General features: G+C 38.5%; 1 pseudogene; it reads left to right on the top strand.

Moving 5' to 3' along the window:
- LOC107551391 (inner centromere protein-like) overlaps positions 1 to 16,427 on the top strand; it is a 37,383-nt pseudogene extending 20,956 nt beyond the window's left edge.
- Positions 16,428 to 20,728: the final 4,301 nt, after the last annotated feature.

The raw sequence follows: 20,728 nt of genomic DNA on the forward strand, positions 1-20,728 counted from the left end.
CCTTCTTTCTTTGCGTGAACATTTGGGCGGCATTATGCTAATATTTCCACATAGTGAGGTAGATATGTGGGGGCGTGTTAGAACGAGCCGTTTTAGGGGGGCGTGGCAGAGTCTTAACTTTGATAAAGAATATCTCTTTTGTTTTGAGACTTTAGTCTTTGCAACTTCAGGGATCTTATCTATGCACAATCAGCTTGTAACACTCCAAAGAGAAAGGAAAACTTGAAATCGCATCATATGACCCCTTTAAGACTTTATAACTCAAGACCACGTTTACAAGGTAACTCACCATAACCGTGCATTTTGTTGACATAATTGTGTTTTCTCGTCCGTTGAAGCGCTACTGGTGAGTTGTCTGAAGCAGCTCAAGGTATGTGTACAGCCGAACACGCAGCCTTTCAAACTATACTTCACTGCACCGTTTAAGCGGCATAACCCCAGTGTCGCCGCATTCTCGGGTTATGAAGAATAAAGAAGGGAAAAGTTAATCTTCCGAAATAAAGCAGCAAAATCTTCTCCGGTAAAAGTTATTAGAACCGTGTCTAGGGACAACTGGCGACTGACCGTGTTACATATACTCGCCAATGCCGAGTGTGTGTATATATGTGTATGTATGTGTGCATCTCAAAAAAATTAGAATATTTTTAGAATTATTTTTTTTGTAACATTTCAAAAAGTGAAACTTTCATATATTCTAGATTCATTACATGTAAAGGTGAAACATTTCAAAAAGTTTTGTTTTAAAGGGGTCATATGATGTGATTTTCAATTTTTCCTTTCTCTTTGGAGTGTTACAAGCTCTTGGTGCATAAAGAAGATCTGTAAAGTTGCAAAGACTAAAGTCTCAAATACAAAGAGATATTCTTTATAAAAGTTAAGAGTCAAACACACCCACCTAAAACGGCTTGTTCTAACACGCCCCCACATGTCTACATCACGATGTGGGAAGATTTGCATAACGCCGCCCAAATGTTCACGCAAAGAAAGAAGGCGTAACTTTTATTCTCGCTGTAGTATTGTTGTTGCCACCGCCATGTCGTGAAGACGCTGTGTGTTTCGTTGTGAAAGCGAAACTACTTTGTTTGGTCTTCCAAAACAGGACGATATCCGCTTCGTCATGCCTAGAGCTGATCCGTGCTGGTCGCTGAGGAAATTCATCAACTTCGCTGTGGATCGCCGGATCGGCTTTCACAGTAGACGAAGCGGAGTCCAGCCCGGGGTCGTTACATGTGGTTTGCCGCAAGCCCACCTGCGCAGTTCTCAAGCCCGCCCACCCACCGCCGCTCACTCAGGTCCGCTGGCCTCCGCATAAACACATTTCATTACACCAAATAATGTTCTTTTTAGCAACGTCATATGACCCCTTTAATTTTGATGATTAGAGCTTGCAGCTCATGGAAGTCAAAAATCCAATATCTCAAAATATTAGAATATTTCCTAAGATCAATAAAAAAAAAAAAAAGGATTTGCAAAACAGAAAAGTTAGTTCTTTGAAGTATGTTCTCAATACTAACTGCACTCAATACTTGGTTGGGGCTCCTTACGGCACAAACTCCAGCATCAGTGGGGTGTGGCATGAAGCGATCAGCCTGTGGCACTGCTGAGGCACTATTGAGCCTTCAGCTCGGATCCACTGTTTCTCATCTTTCTCTTGAAAATACCCCATAGATTCTATATGGGCTTCAGGTCAGGCATGTTGGCTGGCCACTCAAGAACAGTAATATCATGGTCAGCAAAGCACTTGGAAGTGGTTTTGGCACTGTTAGCAGGTGCTAAAGTCCTGCTGGAAAAGGAAATCAGCATCTCCATAAAGCTTGTCAGCAGATGAAAGCATAAAGTGCTCCAAAAATCTCCTGGTAGATGGCTGCATTGACTTTGGACTTGAGCAAACACAATAGACCAACACCAGCAGACGTCACGGCAGCCCAAATCATCACTGACTTAAGAAACTTCACACTGGACTTCAAACAGCTTGAATTCTGTGCCTCTCCAGTCTTCCTCCAGACCTTAATTTCTGAATTTCTTATAAAAAAAATTAAAAAAAATGTTTTGGGGAGGGGGGGTTATCTAAAAAGAGGACTTTGGACCACTGAGCAACAGTCTAGTTCTTTTTCTCCTTAGCCCAGGTAAGATGCTTCTGGTGTTTTTTTTTCTGTATCCAAAGTGGCTTGGTAGCCCTTTTCCTGAAGACGTCTGAGCGTGATGACTCTTGATGCACTGACTCCAGCTTCAGTCCACTCCTTGTGAAGTTCTCCCAAGTGATTTAATCAGCTTTGCTTGACAGTATTCTCAAGCTTGCGTACATCCCTGTTGTTTGTGCACATTTTCCTACCCAATTTCTTCCTTCCAGTTAACTTTGCATTTAATATGCTTTGATACAGCACTCTGTGAACAGCTGCTCTTTCAGTAATGACCTTCTGTGACTTACCCTCTTTGTGGAGGGTGTCAGTGATTGTCTTCTGGACCATTGCCAAGTCAGCAGTCTTCCACATTATTGTGGTTTCAAAGAACAAGAGATACCCGGAATTTATACTGTACTGTCAAATGTAAATATTCTAATATTTTGAGATGCTGCATGTTTTGACTTTCGTGAGCTGTAAGCTCTAATCATCAAAATTAAACAAACTTTTGAAATGATTTACTTTAAATGTAATGAATGTAGAATATATTTCAAAAAGTGAAACTTTCATAAGTTATAAAGAAAACTAACTTTTTCACGATATTCAAATTGAGATGCACCTGAATGTGCATATAATTAAATAAAAAAATACTAAATATTACAATTGCAATTAAAATGAGATGAGTAATTTTTTTTACAGTACAAATGTAAGATTACAATACTAATATTTATGGCTTTTCTTAATTTTCAAACGTTTGTTGCTTGTGAACTTCAAGCTTCTCTTTGCAAAGCTATTTAACTTCACAAATCTATCTAATTTTGTTATTAGTTGTGCAGACCTACGTTCCAGTAGCTCAACAGTAAAGCATGGTGCCAGCACCGCAAAGGTCATGGGTTTGATTCCCAAGAAATGCAAACTCAAATTAGCAGATTTTTTTCCTCATACAATGTAGTATATGATGTCATTGTCTCTCTGTAGTTTCTCTAAGGGGAAACGCAGCAACCTGCGTCGCTCCTCGGTCCAGATGACCCTGACCACCCTTTCTGAACTCGTTACGCCACACGTGCCGAACGACAGCTCTGAGAGCCTGATGGAGGAACCTTCTCGCCGCACGCGTCGCAACAAAACCACTGCCCCGGCTGAAACCGAAACGGTCAAGCGCAGCACCCGTAACAAAGGTGGCGCCAAAGCTAAGGAGGTGGAGAAAGTGGCAGAGAGCATTCCAGATGTGAATGAAGCCATTGAGGTGCAGGATTCAGGCTCCAATCAAGATCAGGTCCTGGTGTCTGAAGCAGTGGTGAAGATTTCCTCCTCGGAGCGTCTGAGTGCAGATTCACTGCTGAACGCTGGTGTGTCTCCGGGCCGATCCGCTAATAAAATCCCCATCACTGCATTTGGGTTGCAGACGACACCTCAGGGCTCATCTCGGACGTTAGCTCGGCGCTCGCTGGTGGTACGCCGCTCTCTGGTGGGCCTCAGGCATAGCATAACCCAGGAAGCTGTTCGCAGGGCATCCCGGCGCTCTTTTCTGAAGAAGAAAGCCAGACTGGGAAACTCGATCTGCAGCAGCTCTGTCAGCGGTGAGACTTTTACATTTACAGTCACAGCTACAAAACTAACGACTGGATTCGTCTTAAAGAAGAAAGTCATATACACCTAGGATGCATTGAGGGCAAGTAATTTATGAGCTAATTTTCATTTTTGGGTGAACTAACCCTTTAATTTTTTTTTTATTTTTTTTTTTAATGATCACTCTAAAATTGATAATTTTTCTTCCAGGAGCGAGAACGGCAGAAGTGGGACGCATTGAACAAGAAAATAGAACAAGAGAATGAACGCAAGAAAAAGATTGAGGAGGAGAGACGAAAGAAACAGGAAGAAATGAAAAGGTGGGAAGGTGCTTTTCCTATGCGTGTTTGCCATTGATTGATTTGGTACTATTCAATAAATCTAAATAATTAATCTAGTTTAAGTGTGAATGCAAATCAGGACTCAAAAGTAAATTCTGTCCGCTTTAGGAAGCGGGATGAGCGTTTGAAACGGGTTGTTGAGGCTCGAGTGAAAGGTGAAAAGGAGAAGGAGCAGGAAAAGAAAAAGAAGATTGAAGAAAAGATGGCACAGCTGGAGAAGAAAAATGACATGGTACTGAAGCAACACTCTACAATGCGAGTAAATCACTCACATATGCGACTAAATCTTCACTCTGGGTGACTAAATGATGTCTAATATTAGCCACTGGCTAATACTTTTTTAGATTTTACTCGCCAGTGTGAGAGTTTAAGGCTAAGGCCCAATCCCAATTCTACCCCTTAGCCCTTCCCCTTTCCCCTCTGTTTCCCGCGTTCACGTGAAGGGGTAGGGGTGTCTCGATTCTCTTTTGGTTGGAGGGGTCAGGGGACATTTTTCGGGACCACACTTCAAACGAAGGGGTATGAATTATCTCAGCGTAAAGCGGCTTCAGGGGCAACATGACTGCCTGAGCGAACAAAGACACATAAATGTAAGCATTTTTGGCATTAATAAAGATTTACTTAATAAAGATACTTTCAATCGTGAGTTCATATTTACGGTCATGTTACTCAAATGTTTGCCAAAAATCGTTTAAGTTTGCTAACGTCACATTTCAGACTGCACGGTAGTGCCACAACATATTTTCATGTCTGATCAGGGCTATAACCACCATATACATTGAGGAGGACTAGTACCCCCAATAATTAGAAATCGCTAAACCCTTTCCTCAAATATTGCCAATTCGAGAGAGAGAGAGATGAAAGTTGCGTGTATGTGCATCTGTGCGTTTCTCTTTTTAGAATTTACTTCAAAAACAGCTATTTTATCCTCTCATTCCTGGAAAATTCAGCGATTCAGTATTTAAACTATTATTACCGGTAATAAAAGTCGTGGGGCAGCATTGACTAGTTTCTTTGCTCCTAGATGTGTGAGCTGCACTGTGTGTGTGTGTGTCAGTAAGCAGCGCGTTAATATAGAACCATAGTTAAAGGCTCTAATGCACACACCAGTATAGGTGTGTGTATTGTAGGGGCTAGACGACGTATGATGATGTGTGACGTATAGTAGTGGTGTCACAATTCTTAGAGGAATATTTTCACCCCTACCCCTTTACACTGTTTCAAGGGACATGGGGAAGGTGTAGGGGAAGGGGTATAAAATAGAATTGGGATTGGGCCCAAGTACAAGTTTAGCACAGATATATTTGCACTCACAGAACACTCTGACTGAGTGCTTCAGCGTTTCAATCTCTGTCAAGCGATCTGTGCTATTTTTCATTTAATCTCAATGGATGCGCAGCGCACCCGTGTTTGTGTATTTGACATACCGTAAACTCTAGTGTGAAGGCTTACGACTCGCCGTCGCTTTCTCACACACGCAAAGAGAGAGAGCGAGAGTCTTGCATAACATGCAGAATTGACATGCAACGTTTAAACGATATTCTTTGTTGTATTTTTCAAATAACAGCATTCCTTTTGGAATTCTTCAGCTCTTAAGAACTGCCGGGTTCTCCGGTGGTAGGCGGAACTAATGCGCAAACGGCAATCTCATTGGCTGGCGCTCACCTATTACCGTCCCTGTTTTGATTTCAGCACATCAATTTGAGCGAATGCAGACAACATGATTAATATTCATGAACCCAGCAGCTCATTAATCCTTTTGCGTTTTATTTTGTTAGTAGTAGAATTCGCAGTAGTATTATCATATCAGTGTTTTTATTTATTTTACCCCTTTTTAATTTTTATAGAAACTCTAAATGACGAACTCTAAATTAAGCACCACCACCAGTCCTAAGTTCAGTTAAAATGACAAATATGCATTCATACATGGTTATTCTAATTACTAAAGTTCTATCGTATAATGCTTAATTATCATTAGGGATGCACCGAATGTTCGACAACTGAAATTATTCGGCCGAAAAGAAAAAAGAAAAAAAAGCTTGAATAAGCAAAAAGACCGAATAAATTGTTCCGAATAATGATGTGACGGGATCCAATAGAGGCGCGCACTAATGCAGCAAACATGTCTGCAGTGTGGAGGCTTTTAAAACTGAGAAAGACGCAAAAATCATTATAAGCACTGACAGCGAGAGTTTATTCATGAACCCAGCAGCTCATTAATCCTTTTGCGTTTTATTTTGTTGTTAGTAGTAGAATTCGCAGTAGTATTAGCATATCAGTGTTTTTATTTATTTTACCCCTTTTTAATTTTTATAGAAACTCTAAATGACGAACTCTAAATTAAGCACCACCACCAGTCCTAAGTTCAGTTAAAATGACAAATATGCATTCATACATGGTTATTCTAATTACTAAAGTTCTATCGTATAATGCTTAATTATCATTAGGGATGCACCGAATGTTCGACAACTGAAATTATTCGGCCGAAAAGAAAAAAAAAAAAAAAGCTTGAATAAGCAAAAAGACCGAATAAATTGTTCCGAATAATGATGTGACTGGATCCAATAGAGGCGCGCACTAATGCAGCAAACATGTCTGCAGTGTGGAGGCTTTTAAAACTGAGAAAGACGCAAAAATCATTATAAGCACTGACAGCGAGAGTTTAGTACTGCATTGCATGTCTTCAATGAGAAGAGGAAGGGTGGTTGTTGCTGGTTACTGTATGATGATTGAAATCACAAAATGGCCTCAAATGATTAGTAAATTAAAAATCTGCAGAATGTTATGTTTTAAAATAATTCTCTTTTGCTCAGCAAGGCTGCATTTATTTGTACAGTAAAAAATACAACTGATTCAAGAAGGGGGTTTCGACTTATTAATTAAGATAAAATTGTGCTTTTGTTGGTATAGTGTCTGCTAGAATGTTAAAGATTGTTCAGTGTTGAGTAAGTATTTATAATTACTTATAAAACTGTATTCGGCCTTCGACCCTGTAGCTTTGACCAAGAATTTTCATTTCGGTGTATCCCTAATTGTCATTAATATATTATAATTCTTGACTGACTTCTGTTAAGTGTACTTATACTTGTGTGTGTATATAAAATAGTATATCAAATATCTAAAATTAGTCTGGCGAGTAAACTAAAAAAATTTACTAGCCAATGGCGATTCTATTGCCATGGTGTCCGTAGAGGGTTGTGAAGATCTTAAGACTCCGAGGAAACCCACACTAACTTTCTAGTGTTAAATTGGAGTGTTTGATTCAAGTTTTTCATAATTTCTATTGTGTCTCACTCTTACTCTCACTCAGCTGCGTGTTGAGCGGTTGGCTGAGGAGAAAGCCAAGAGGAAGGTTGCCACTAAACGACAGGAAGAGCTGGAGCTCCGCAAGAAACAGGAGGAGGCAGCCAGACAAAAGAAACTTCAGCAAGTTGTAAAAAGCACATTTTGGCTATTTCATTTATCCAATGGTTAATTTTTTTTTGGCAATTTATGGGGAGAAAAACTGTATTCGGCCTTCGACCCTGTAGCTTTGACCAAGAATTTTCATTTCGGTGTATCCCTAATTGTCATTAATATATTATAATTCTTGACTGACTTCTGTTAAGTGTACTTATACTTGTGTGTGTGTATATAAAATAGTATATCAAATATCTAAAATTAGTCTGGTAAGTAAACTAAAAAAATTTACTAGCCAATGGCGATTCTATTGCCATGGTGTCCGTAGAGGGTTGTGAAGATCTTAAGACTCCGAGGAAACCCACACTAACTTTCTAGTGTTAAGTTGGAGTGTTTGATTCAAGTTTTTCATAATTTCTATTGTGTCTCACTCTTACTCTCACTCAGCTGCGTGTTGAGCGGTTGGCTGAGGAGAAAGCCAAGAGGAAGGTTGCCACTAAACGACAGGAAGAGCTGGAGCTCCGCAAGAAACAGGAGGAGGCAGCCAGACAAAAGAAACTTCAGCAAGTTGTAAGTCAACCTCAGCAATCAAAGTGGGGAGCCCATGTTGAAAAAAATTCATGTGTAGGTGATGGATGACCTCAAATAATGAAAGTGTATGTTACAAACATTGTGTATTTATTATTTTGCAACTTTCCTTTTCGATCCAACAGCAAATAATATCAAGCTTAATATGATAGATTTTTATATAGCGATTTATGTTTCTTATGCTCATCAATGCTGCATTTATTTGATCTATATAGTGAGCAGTAATATTCTGAAATATTACAATTTAAAATAGTTTTCTGTTATATTTTTTCAAATATATTTAATTCCTTTGCTGAAAAGCAGAATTTTCAGCATCATTACTCCAGTCTTAAATGTCACATGATCCTTCAGAAAAACATCACAAGATGTTGATTTGCTGCTCAAGAAACATTTATGATTATCAAAGTTGAAAACGGTTGTGCTGCTTCATATTTTTGTTTTTTTTAAAAAGTTAGTTTTTCAGTATTCTTTGAATAGAAAGTTTAAAAGAACAGCATTTATTTAAAATAGAAATGTTACTATGATTATAAATGTTTTACGGTCACATTGGATCAATTTAGTGCATGCATAAAAGTGAAATTTATATATATTTTTTTTAATTATCCCAAACTTGTATAATTGATTTTTTTTTATTTTTTGTAGCTAATTATAGTCAACCATTTATATACTTGTATTTTTCTTCAGGAGGAAGAGGAGCGGCGGCACCAGGAGATGTTGGCCAAACGCAAGGCTGAAGAGGAGCGAGAGAAGGCCCGCAAACTGGCCGAGGCCACACGTGCTCTGGAGCTGAAGAAGGAACAAGAGCGGGAGAAAGAGAGGGAGCGGGAAAGAGAACGGGAGCGGGAGCGAGAAAAACAGGCTGTAGCTGAGAAGTTGGTGTTCTTTTTTTTTCGTGCACTTGTTTGAAATGAAAGCATGACATTCAGAGTTACTAAATACACGTTCATGTCTTTGCAGAGAAAGACTGGAGAGAGAGAAGGCTATTGCTCTTCAGAAGGAACTGGAGAGAGCAGCCAGAGAGAAAGAGAGGAGGGAGATGGTAAGGATTTTGTTGTTTGTTGTCCTAATGACTTTTCTGTTATTTTTGTCATAATCGGCATGCAACAAGTTGTGTTAATGGTTGGTTATTATATTTCTATCATGTGGAACACCACTGGTCCAAAATCAAGTTTTGCATAACATCTGATGCCCACCGCCCCCCAATAAGGACACTGAAGATGTGTAGCACCTGCTTAGGACACTTGTTACATAAAAATCCCATAATCTCATCAAATTTGTTCCTTTAACAGGAAGAGCAACGGAAGGCTGAAGAGGAGAGGGAAGCCCAACAGAAACGTGCGGCTGCAGCCTCCGCCCCGGCGCCCCCTACAGTTACAGCACAGGTAATTACCAACAGCTAAAGTCAATTATCCTTGTTTTTTTTAGTATTCTTTATTATATTCTCCTACCCACCTTTTTCTTTAACGTGGAAGTAAGCCTATGGGCGAGACTTCGAGATCATTAACCGCTATAGGTAAATGATGACAAGAATAACAGTGCAGTAAATGGTAAAACTGTTTGCACCACAAACCAGTGTGTTCATAATTAAGATAATACATTAAAATAATATGGTAAGATACCAATTTTCAATATCAAGCATCAAAACGAACCGTTTTGTACAGCTAAAAATAGCTGGACGCGAATGAGACCAGAAGCTAGACCCATAGAATTTACAAATGGCCACGCCCATTTTTATGGCAAGAAAAAGGTGTATAGTATTTAGTAATTTTGAATTAGCTTTTACATGTACTTTAAGTTTATTTTATATGCATTTGTCCTTTTTATTAGTGTGTGTGTGTGTATAATTTCTATCTTTATTTTTAAATTTAATTTAGTAACATGTTAAATTTAGTAATTTTTAGGGCTGGGCTTTGACCCAAATTTCACAATTCGATTCTCATTCACAAGCTTGCAATTCGATTCTATTCAGTATAGATTTTGGATATATATCCGGTACAGTACTTGCCAAAAATTTCTCAAGGGGAAAAAAAAAATCTCTCAACTAATGCTGTAGAATGTACATAAGAGCCAGTTGGTGTTACATTAATATTGAAGGTTAAAACTGACTGATTTGTAAGCTATACTGCTAAAGTTACACTTAATGAAGTTTTTAAAATAGTTACAATTACCTAATAATATTTCTGCTTCAATTAGTTTATTTATATATATTACATGTACTTTAAGTTTATTTTATATGCATTTGTCCTTTTTTATTAGTGTGTGTGTATAATTTCTATCTTTATTTTTAAATTTAATTTAGTAACATGTTAAATTTAGTAATTTTTAGGGCTGGGTTTTGACCCAAATTTCACAATTCGATTCTCATTCACAAGCTTGCAATTCGATTTGTTTACAAGCCGTTATATTGACGTCTTTGCGCGGCTGAAACACTGATTGAGCGATTACATGAGACAGGATATGGATTGTAAAGTTGTACTCTTTCTTTTAACTTGCCTTCGGATGCTTAGTAATGTTTATTTTGTGCTAAAACTGGTATTAATGTGGAGGAGATGATCAGTTCACGTGCGCCTTGCGCTGCAGCGTCTGTTTAACTGAGGCGCAACAGCAATCTGTCACTCCACATTAAACAGTATATATATTTTTTTTTTTTTACCCAGCCCTAGTAATTTTACCACTTCAACTAACTTAATTCAGTTAGTTGCTAAATCCATATTTATCGTTTTACTTTATTCATCTAATATTTATATTTTATAATCTATTTTATTTTATAAAGTTACAAAGCTCAAAGTCCACTTCAAAAGGAGATATTTTATTTAACAGAAATCACTTTTCAAAAACTACAACGAACGACTTGTTTGGACTACAACTCATATTTTCCGGGATTTGTGATATCACAAATATCGACGAATGGGACGAGACCTGGTTGAGCTGCACTAGAGAAGGCAACGAGTGTTATCACTATGTCGGAGACACGCTAGCTTTCCCAAGGCAGACGAACTTGGAGTGGTTACAATCATCTGGGTTTAAATCGCGCTCAAATTTATTTGATTTTGATGCAATATTTACACTGAAGCTCGCCGGCGGCTATGGTAAGGGGCGTGACATTTCCCGACCAGGCGCCGAGTGAGCCAATCACAACACACACTGGCCCAGCTAACCAATCACAGCACATTTCGTATTTCAGAAGGCGGGCCTTCATTTGATACAGGAACTATTCGAGCCGTTCATGCCAGACTGGGGAGAGAGGTGTTGTAATGTAAAATATGTGAAAAATAATGTGTTTTTCGAACAACCTAGTATAAGAGCCTGTTCTAGTACATCCCCAAAACAAAATCAAGACTTTGTAAAAAAGCATAATAGGACCCCTTTAAGGCAGTTGGGACCACAGTCATCAAGCAAAACATTGGTAACACTACGCCGCAATGGACTAAAATCCTGCTCAAGAATGCACATGTACAGGCCTGTTTAAAATTTGCCAGTGAACATCTAAATGATTCGGAGAAAGCCTGTGAGAAAGTGCTGTTGTCAGATGAGACCAAAATTGAGCTCTTTGTCGTTAAAGGGGTTCTATGATGCGATTTCAGTTTTTCCTTTCTCTTTGGAGTGTTATAAGCTCTTGGTGCATAAAGAAGATCTGTAAAGTTGCAAAGACTAAAGTCTCAAATACAAAGAGATACTCTTTATAAAAGTTCAGAGTCAGCCACACCCACCTAAAACGGCCCGTTCTAACACGCCCCCACATGTCTACGTCACGATGTGGGAAGATTTGCATAACGCCGCCCAAATGTTCAATCAAAAAGGCGGCGCAACTTTTATTCTCGCTGTAATATTGTTGCTACCACCGCCGCCATGTCGTGAAAGCGAAACTACTTTGTTTGGCCTTCCAAAAGAGGACGATATCCGCTTCGTCATGCCTAGAGCTGATCCGTGCTGGTCGCTGAGGAAATACATCAACTTCGCTCTGTGGATCGCCGGATCGGCTTTCACCATGGACGAAGCGGAGTCCAGCCTGGGGTCGTCACATGTGGTTGCCACAAGCGCGCCTGCCTCCGCTCACTCTAGCCCGCCGTGTGTGACGCTGTGTTTCGTTGTGAAAGCGAAACTACTTTGTTTGGCCTTCCAAAAGAGGACACGACTAGAAATCAGTGGTTAAGTTGTTTACAACACTGTTCCAGAACACTTTAACCCAAATATTCAGATGTGTCCAGCGCATTGTCCAGGACTGTTTCCTAATCCTGGGAGAGTAGACTACAATGCCGGCTGTTCTGACTCACAGACTGCAAGTTTTTTTATATATATATTTAAAGAATTTGCCACTGATGATTCAAACGAGAGTTTTGAGCAGTGTAGTGTAGGCTTGTTGTTTGTCATTTTCTCCGATCACAAATGCAGACATGGTTTTATGTTTACGCGGCGCAATGCGTAAAAAGACAGTATAAGTCATTATAATCCATAATTATGTCCCCACTGAATGCAACAAATGCCTCGTTTATAATGGGTTTTAATGTTTTTGTCTCGTCGCTCCGGCCGGACAGGGCATCGCAGTATGGTAAAGGGCGTAACATTTCCGTCACACACTTGAGGTATTCAGCCAATCACAATGCACTGGATAGCTGGCCAATCAGAGCACACCTCACTTTTCAGACCGGGAGAGAAATGCTGACTATGACCCCAAGTGCACCATCTCTACAGTCAAGCACGGAGGTGGAAACATTATGCTTTGGGGCTGTTTTTCTGCTAGGGGTAGGGTACAGCACGACTTTACAGCATTAAAGGGGCAAGTGGACTGGGCCATGTACTGTAAAATCTTGGACGAGAACCTCCTTCCCTCAGCCAGAACACTGAAGATGGGGTCATTGATGGGTCTTCCAGCCGAAACATACCGTCAAGGCAACAAAGGAGTGGCTCAAGAAGAAGCATATTATGGTCATGGAGTGGCCTTGCCAGTCTCCAGAGCTTAATCCTATAGAAAATCTGTGGAGGGAGCTGAAACTTCAAGTTGCCAAATGGCAGCCATGAAACCTTAAGGATTTAGAGAGGATCTGTAAAGAGTGGATCAAAATCCCTCCTGAGCAGTGTTTGGCAGTAACGCATTACTTAGAAAGGCATTACTGTAATTTGATAACTTTTTAGTAACAGTAATTTAACGCGTTATAATTTTCAAAATAGTAATTGGAGTATAGTTACAAGCCGAGGTATCTATACGTTACTGCCGCTTTCATTGCTGACAGAATGCAATGTTTTATAATCTAGAGATTGTAAAAAGGATGTAGCACACACTCTGTCGAGTCAAGTGCCAGTGGATTAGAGACCTAGTCCCGCGAGACCCGACGCAACAGGGTGCGGGACAAGATGGGTGAGTGCTGGCGCGGGCAGGTAGACGTGTACGTGTGTGTCTGTGTGTGTGTGTGAGAGAGATGCTGGAGAATAAAATGATTCACGGGACTCCCGCAAAATTTCCCGCGAGACCCGACGCAACAGGGTGCGGGACAAGATGGGTGAGTGCTGGCGCGGGCAGGTAGACGTGTACGTGTGTGTCTGTGTGTGTGTGTGTGAGAGAGATGCTGGAGAATAAAATGATTCACGGGACTCCCGCAAAATAGAAATATTTAAACGTAAAATATCTAAAACAAATGATTGATCTATTGCACAAAAGCAACATGAACTAATATAAACTATTAACATGTGCAAGCGTATGCAGTCTTCCTGTTTAGGCTATAACACGTGTTTGCAGCATTGAGCAATGCAGTGCTGAAATTTGCATGCTCACGAATCCTCTCATTATAACACAAATTGTAGACATTATGAGAGATTCATTATGCATATATTTATTGTGTTATAACCGAGATTTATGAGATTGCGATGAATATTGTAAATGTATTTAACACGGGACTCCCGCAAAATAGAAATATTTAAACGTAAAATATCTAAAACAAATAAATGATTCATCTATTGCACAAAAGCAACATGAACTAATATAAACTATTAACATGTGCAAGCGTATGCAGTCTTCCTGTTTAGGCTATAACACGTGTTTGCAGCATTGAGCAATGCAGTGCTGAAATTTGCATGCTCACGAATCCTCTCATTATAACACAAATTGTAGACATTATGAGAGATTCATTATGCATATATTTATTGTGTTATAACCGAGATTTATGAGATTGCGATGAATATTGTAAATGTATTTAAACTTAATTTTTGATTAGTAATATGCATTGCTAAGAACTTCATTTGGACAACTTTAAAGGCGATTTTCTCAATATTTAGATTTTTTTGCACCCTCAGATTCCAGATTTTCAAATAGTTGTATCTCAGCCAAATATTGTCCTATCCTAACAAACCATACATCACTGGAAAGATTATTCAGCTTTCAGATGATGTTTAAATTTATTTCTAAAAATTGGGTAAATTATTTTTCAAAAAGGGTCTTATGACACAAATTTCATGGAGGAAAAAAGTAACGTAACTAGTAACATAACTAATTACTTTTGAAATAAAGTAATCAGAACAGTAACGTGATTACTTTTAAAACGAGTAATCAGTAATTTGATTACATTTTCAGAGTAACTTGCCCAACACTGCTCCTGAGATGTGTGCAAACCTGGTGACCAACTACAAAAAAGTCTTACCTCTGTGCTTGCCAACAAGGGTTTCTGCACCAAGTACTAAGTCATGTTTTGGTTGGGATCAAATACTTTTCACTGAAATGCAAATCAATTTCTAACCTTTTATAATGGTTTATTTTAACGTATAGAGACAGAATACAAACCAAAAAAATCTAGTATTCATGCATGCATTTTTTTTTTTTTTATATTTGGTACTTTCCAAATCCATTTGAAATGTTTTTGTAAAATTAACAGGTCTGTCGCAGAAACACAAGCAGCTAACATGCTCAACATAACTATAACTAAGAGTTCAGCACTAAAAAAGACTGTAGATATTGAAGTAAACATACCTATGCTTTCTTTGTTCATTTTTGTTGTACTAAATGCTAAGCATTTAATAAATATACATCTAATAAGTATTTACTAAAGCTTTTATTCCATCCACAGAGCTCCATTCTAAATACTCCAATTGGGAAAGTAGCTGCTCACAATAAGACCATAGATTTTGGACCTGGACTCAACGTGACCGTGGACATTGAGGTGAGGTCACGGCAACGATTATGTGTCTTTTTCCCCTGCTGAAGGAGGGAATGGGTCGGATAACATTACTAAGCACAGAATAGTTCCCAGAGAAGCAAAGCGATGAAGACTTACATTTCCAGTTGGATTTTTTTCCTTGTAATATAAGCCAATGAGTTCTTCTAAATTGAGGTTTTTTTGTTTGCTTCGAAACACACAAACCAGCTCGATGTCTGGAACAGCTGATTTCTGACCCCATCTCTTGTTTATACTTCACAGAAATCTCCACAATCATACCAGATCACCCCAAAGGGCCAGAAAGTGACTGTTTTAATGAATCCTGAAGATTATGGCATGGACCAGAACAGCGATGACTCAACAGATGATGAATCCGCGCCCAGAAAACCCATCCCATCCTGGGCTGAGGGTATGTTTATTTGTAGTTACAGTTTACGTTATGTTCCATCTGTGCACTGTAGGGGTGTGCAATGGTCCAAATGGTTTTCACCGAATTCTAATTTGAGAATTTTTGGATATACCGTCATAACTCTGTGCATATGTTTATTTTAAAGTACAAACCCGATTCCAAAAAAGTTGGGACACTGTACAAATTGTGAATAAAAACAATGCAATGTATTCTCCTAATGTGACGTGTTTTGTGCAGGTATGCAGTTGCAGCAAGCCATCATGAAGCAATATTACAATCCACTGGATCTCCATTCGTATTTTGGAGAACCTGAACCACCCAAACTGGAGGCAATCTTCAGGCAGACAAAACCTCGCTTCTTTAAACGCACGAGCTCTGCCGTCTGGCATTCTCCACCACGTTTGGGAAATCTGGGCATTTAATAAGCAGATGTATGTATGTCGTCTTTTTATGTTGTCTTTTTTACTTCACACTCACTTCAATAAAGCTTTTATTTCATTTAGAAATCTATATGCAAGTAGGTTAGACTGGAAAAAAGAGCAGAATGTGTAATTTAGATTACACAAAAGGTGATGGGGTTTGACGCCAGTTTCCTGCCGCTGAGGGCAGACTGGGAATGGGCTCGGTTTAGTTTACCTGCTTTTTCTTTTTAAAAATGGGACTACCTTGTCACAAATGTATTTAAATGTAGCGTCACATGTTATAAATTTGGAAGTGTATTCCTTTTTTAAATTTGGAAGTGTACACAGGAGCTGCTACATATAGAAAATATGGGGATGGCGTTTTGCCTACAAAATTCATTTCACGAAGAGCGTCAGATTTACTCTGGACTGTTAATAAAAGGTATCATTTCGAAGTGTTTGTGTGTAATGTCTCTTATTTATAGTAGTTTGTCATGGATGTGATTTGAAAAGTCAGAAAATTAAATCTGAATGCATCTGTTACGGTTCTTTGAGTAAAAAAAACTTAAGGGAAATTGAAATGGTAGCATGTTCTAATTTCTTTGGTCATTCGTGTGTGTGTGTGTGTCAGTACCATTTGCGTTTGCTGTAATTTAGGGAAGTATTTTTCTAGTATAGGAAGTTTCTTAAACTAAGGAATGTGCTCTTGTCAAACTTTGCCACAACTTTGTTTCTAACTTGATCACTTACACAATGGCAGGAAACGATAATCGGATGGAAATAAAGAGCCACTTAGCCTTTTTGAGATCGACTGCTAGCTTACATTATAAAATCATCTTTTAAGTAGGCCTATATTTTCAAATATTAAACCGATTTCTGTGATTTTATGTAACCGGATAGAATGGAGTGTGACCGACAACATACCACATTAAAAACATGAAACACTTGTAATATTTCGAATTAAACTAGTTCATTTGATAGACAAAGCTGAATTTGTCACATTCTCTCAAACTGGATTAGACAACTTAAAATTCTCTGTATTTTCACTTAGTGATGATAAACTCGTTTTCTATCTTGAAGGGGCAATCTATCCTGGGGTATGCAAACATTTGAGAAGCTGTGGGGAGATGTAGTGAAAGTATAGGTCTTATTTCTTGGTTTAATTTTGAAAGGGTGTTTGTTGTGAACATTTCTATGAGGTGACTTTTGTTTCTACATTCTTTGCTTAGCTCACAGGAAGCATTTAAAACTGCATGGCCGCCTGTAGTAGGAAATCTACTCCCCCCTCCAATAAAAGTTGATCTAGTTCACATTAGTGTTGTCACAATACCAACATTTTGACTTCGATACGATACCCGACTAAAATATCTCGATACTACGGCAAAAACATAGAACAACATGTTAACAACAGGAATTAAATAGATTATCCAACTGGAGGTTATAGATAGTTTATCTATTTTTAAAAAGAAGCATTTCATCCCCCTTTTAAAAAAAAAAAAAAGATAAATAAAAATCACATGCCAGTGCCACTACTCAGGACTATGGTGAGCAACTACCGAGCCTACAGGTATAGAGATCTTTGCAACATGGGTAAGTTAGCTAAAAGGAAAAAGCCAAATCTTATTAGATGATAGTCATTTTATTTCACAATAACAATGTATAGCATGATAGTTATTTTTGTTATTTTATCTTACTTTTTATCTTACAACATACTGTAGATGCAAGTAACAAACTAAAGGACAAATACAATAAAACAAAGACACAAATTAAATGGGGCCCTATGAAATCCGTTTTATTTCTTCCCTATTTTCCAAATTCTGTTTTTTATTTTCAGTTTTAATTATGGATTCTGTTTTTTTCCCCCTGCTTTAAATTTTTACAGACTCCATTTTAATGGTTGCATTAAAAATATTAATCAAAAAGCATGTCTAATTAATCGAAATCATGAAACTTACACAATTGAACTGCAATTTCTTAAAAGTTTAACAAAAATCTAATTTTTTATAATTTTTCTGTGAATCTGTTTTCCATTAAGTTTGTGGATTAACTTAATTAAAAGCATGTCTAATTAATTTATAAAGATTAATTAGATTTTATAAGCAATTTATTATATTATTTATTTCTATGGTAAATATTCCTTAAATATTGTTTTAATAAAATTTTAATTAGTAGTAGTAGCACTGTCATTACATTAAATAATATTTCTGTCAAGTTAACCCAAATTTTTATTTTGATGGGTTGCTGTGACCTTTACGTTTCTGTTTGTATATGATATGACCATAGTTCCCTCTCATAGGTTCACTTCAATGCTGCGATGACACATCGCTATGGGAACATCTCTGGTGTGATGAATGTCTGAATGTCTTATACCATCATGCCAATTCATTGGCCAAATAGCGCTTAGCACCGCCCCCGAGGCGTGAGTACATACTTAAGCTATATCAGCGTGCTGCGCGCTATTTCATCAGATTTCATTTCCTTCAGGAAGTGAATCATCTGTCGCCCATAGGAAAGCATTTTTTGTCATGTTCTCAGCTATTTTTCCTTCAAAGAGCAGTTTACTCCTCTTCAGCGGACACGATGAGCTACAGGAGATGCGTCGAGCTGTGTGACAGGTTTATCGCAGGAGGAGACACTCATAACAGGTGCGTGCAATGTTTGGGCCTACAACACGCTCAAGCGGCACTTAGCAGCCTTTCTGACTGTCGACACTGCGATAGCCTGTGGCTAAAAGTATTGCACTCGAGGCTCACGGTCTTCTCTAAGAAAGTAGGTCTCGCGTCTAATCCCCGCCATCCCGTTTCTGCGGTTGCTGAGGCGCCGCACGAGACGGTCGCTTGGGGTGACGCATGCGAACAGGGGCTCATGGAGAGTGAGACGATAGAGAGTAGGGGACCTGCAGGCTCTCTCCATCAGCCCTTCGTGTATGGACTTTGCCCCAGGGCTGGTTAAAGTCTTTTTTCGACCTAGGCCTGATTATGTTCCTACGGTCACTTTGACTCCATTTCGCTTTCAGCAAGTGGTCTCAGAGGCCTTCTCCCCTGCTGATGCAGGGTCAGATAATCTGAGTCTGCGCAGCACACTAATATAGCTTATGTACGTACGCGTCAGGGGGCGGTGCTAAGCGCTATTTGGCCAATGAATTGCCGTGATGGTATAAGGGCTTTAGACATTCGTCACACCGGAGGTGTTCCCATAGCAATGACGTCATCGCAGCATCTCGTTCCCTATTCAGGGAACCAAGGATACATATGTAACTGAGATCATCCCACTGTAACAGTAAAATGCTCATGAAGTGACTCTCACAGCAGTTCTAAAGATTGTTAATTTGTTCATGTACTCACATACTGAGGCGGCAGAGGCTGAAAACACCGCGAGCGTCACGCGCGCTTCAGTATGTGTGTAGTAAACAAAACCGTGTGTCTGCGCCATTGATTCATACAGAGACATGCAGAAGGTGCAGGATTCATTTTTAAATTCCGTGATATTCCGTTTTTATGACTCACGGATGGAATTCCATGATTCGCGGATGGAATCTGTTTTCCATTAATCTTAGGGCCCTAAATAAACAGTGTTTTACTCAGGAAATATATCTCTTATTAAAATGCATTCTTAAAGTACCGGTACTAGTAAAAATGCGGAATCGTACCGTTTTTAAAAGCATGGTATCGCGATACATTTGTAGTACCGGTATATCGTGCAACACTAGTTCACATATTTACACATGTTGGAGGGGACTTACCTGTTTAAAAAGCTGTTGTTCACCATTAGCTTATTAGGTTTACATTAAAATGTTATGAATTAAATGCTTACATTTTTTGTAATCTGTCTCTAAATGTTTGTATCTCAGGGGATACGTCGCCCTTTTAGGGGTATAAATCAAGATATAAAAGCATATATATATATAGACTGACTCTGATTTTGTCACTTATGTTTTAGAAAATCAAATCTTTTTGTAATCTTGATAGAACACATATTGTTGGAAAGGTCTGACAGTCAAGGTTCCATATTTGGTAGCTGTTTTGTATTAGGAGCGACACTGTGGCAGAAAATGATTGATTTTTGACAGAAAACTACATCCAAAAAAAAAAAAAGTTCTGTAGAGTATGGGTGTAACCCAGTGGTTATTTTTGGTATAGTGCCCAAACAAAATCTCACAGGAACCACAATTGTTGTGATATAAATTTCAAATTTGGAACATAACTTGGTTAGACATATGGCTTTGATTTCATAGCAATTTTAGAGTGCAACATATTTGATCAAATATTTATATTATATAAAATATAAAAATAGTATACTACATTATCTTTACTGTAAACTCAAACTTTTATAACTTTATGATACTTTCTTTTTTTGAAATGCTTTCACTTCAGCATTAATCTGCTATGTGTCGTCTTTAAAAAGAGACCACACTTAGGTCTGTATTCCAAAGCACTCAGGAATTACAACCATGTTGTAACAAGCATTAATAAACAAGTGTTCTGTTTTCAGTAAATAGTCCCAAAAAAAGCCACATATCCTGGGGGATACAAACATTAAAATCAAAAATAAGAGTCGGGTTTCCAAAGAAAAAATAAATTTTTTGAGTTCCAATAAGACGGAAAAAAGCAATAAATTAATTTTCTGATGTCTCTTTGTGGTTTTGCCATTTTTAGAGTTAAATTAGTCAATAAAGACATGATAGTGACATGGAAACCTATTGCATACTTCTATTGCATACATGTGTACTTCTGGCTGTAAAATGTTTTGATAGACA

This window comes from Sinocyclocheilus grahami, unplaced genomic scaffold (assembly GCF_001515645.1).
Source record: "Sinocyclocheilus grahami isolate Dianchi unplaced genomic scaffold, SAMN03320097.WGS_v1.1 scaffold423.1, whole genome shotgun sequence".
Lineage (NCBI taxonomy): Eukaryota > Metazoa > Chordata > Actinopteri > Cypriniformes > Cyprinidae > Sinocyclocheilus > Sinocyclocheilus grahami.